The sequence below is a fragment of the Arachis stenosperma genome, chromosome 6 (genome assembly GCF_014773155.1).
Source record: "Arachis stenosperma cultivar V10309 chromosome 6, arast.V10309.gnm1.PFL2, whole genome shotgun sequence".
NCBI classification, from domain to species: Eukaryota; Viridiplantae; Streptophyta; class Magnoliopsida; order Fabales; family Fabaceae; genus Arachis; species Arachis stenosperma.
The window spans coordinates 56,340,770-56,342,534 of NC_080382.1; the positions used below are offsets into that span (position 1 = coordinate 56,340,770).

At 42.0% G+C, this 1,765-nt stretch overlaps 1 non-coding gene across 1 annotated transcript; it reads left to right on the forward strand.

The window, feature by feature from the left end:
* The first annotated feature begins 971 nt into the window (after positions 1 to 971).
* Positions 972 to 1,079, forward strand: LOC130938256 (small nucleolar RNA R71). The gene has a single exon (XR_009069428.1). It is a non-coding gene; the product is annotated as a small nucleolar RNA R71 (small nucleolar RNA).
* The last annotated feature ends 686 nt before the right edge of the window (positions 1,080 to 1,765 follow it).

Sequence of the window (1,765 nt, forward strand, 5' to 3'; positions counted from 1 at the left end):
TCCAAGGTATTTAGCAACTTGCTCTTCAGTAACATACTCATCCTCTTCAGAGGAAGAATACTCATCAGAGCTCATGAATGGCAGAAGTAAGTCCAATGGAATCTCTATGGTCTCATTTTGAGCCTCAATTCCCAAGGTTCCTCATTGAGGAACTCAGAGGAGATTGGTGCACGCCCATTGAGGTCTTCCTCAGTGGCGTCCCCTCCTCTTTCCTCCCAGAATTCGCCATGGTTATGGCTTTGCACTCTCTCTTTTGGATTTTCTTCTGTATTACTTGGGAGTACTAGGAGGGAGTTCAGTAACTTTCTTGCTCACTGACCAACTGTCCTTCCAAATTTCTGATGGAGGACCTTGTTTCAATCATGAAACTTTGAGTGGTCTTTATTAGATCAGAGACCATTGTTGCTAAGTCAGAAGTATTCTGCTTAGAACTCTCTGTCTGTTGCTGAGGAGATGATGGAAAAGGCTTGCCATTGCTAACCTGTTTCTTCCACCATTATGTTATTGAAACCTTGTTGAGGTCTCTCTTGATTCTTCCATGAGAGATTTGGGTGATTCTCCATGAAGATTGTAGGTATTTCCATAGGGTTCTCCTAGGTAATTCCCTCTTCCATGGAAGGGTTCTCAGGATCATAGCTTCTTCCTCAGATGAAGCTTCCTTAGTACTGCCAGGTGCATTTTGCATTCCAGACAGACTTTGAGAAATCAATTGACTTGTTGAATATCTTGTTCTGAGCCATATGGCATTCAGAGTGTCAATCTCAAGACTCCTTTCTTCTGACTAGTCCATTGTTCACAGGATTCCTTTCAGAAGTGTACATGAATTGGTTATTTGCAACCATTTCAATCAATTCTTGAGCTTCTGCAGGCGTCTTCTTCAGATGAAGAGATCCTCCAGCAGAGCTATCCAAGGACATCTTAGATAGTTCAGAGAGACCATCATAGAAAATTCCTATGATGCTCCATTCAGAAAGCATGTCTGAAGGACATCTTCTGATTAATTGTTTGTATCTTTCCCAAGCTTCATAGAGGGATTCTCCATCCTTCTGTCTGAAGGTTTGGACTTCCACTCTAAGCTTACTCCATCTTTGTGGTGGAAAGAACTTTGCCAAGAAGGCATTGACTAGCTTTTCCCAAGAGTCCAGGCTTTCTTTAGGTTGAGAATCCAACCATATTCAGCTCTGTCTCTTACAGCAAAAGGAAAGCATCAGTCTATAGACCTCAGGGTTAACCCCATTAGTCTTGACTGTGTCACAGATTTGCAGAATTCAGCTAAAAACTGATGAGGATCTTCCATTGGAAGTCCATGGAACTTGCAATTCTGTTGCATTAGAGAAACTAATTGAGGCTTAAGCTCAAGTTGTTTGCTCCAATGGCAGGGATAGAGATGCTTCTCCCATAGAAATCAGGAGTAGTGCAGTAAAGTCACCCAGCACCTTCCTTGCATTGTTGGCATTGTTTTGTTTTCGGCTGCCATGGGTTCTTCTTCTTTGAAGAATTCGGTCAGGTCCTCTAAGAGAGTTGTGCCTTGGCTTCTCTTAGCTTTCTCTTCAAGGTCCTTTCGGGTTCAGGATCAGCTTCAACAAGAATGCCTTTGTCTCTCGCTCCTGCTCATATGAAAGAGAGAGAAAAGAAAATGTGGAATCCTCTATGTCACAGTATAGGGATTCCTTGAAGTGTCAGAGGAAAAGAGAAATAGAAAAGAAGAAGAGAAGAATTCAAACTTTAATTAGATAGGTTCGAATTGTGCATTAAGAAGGAGTAG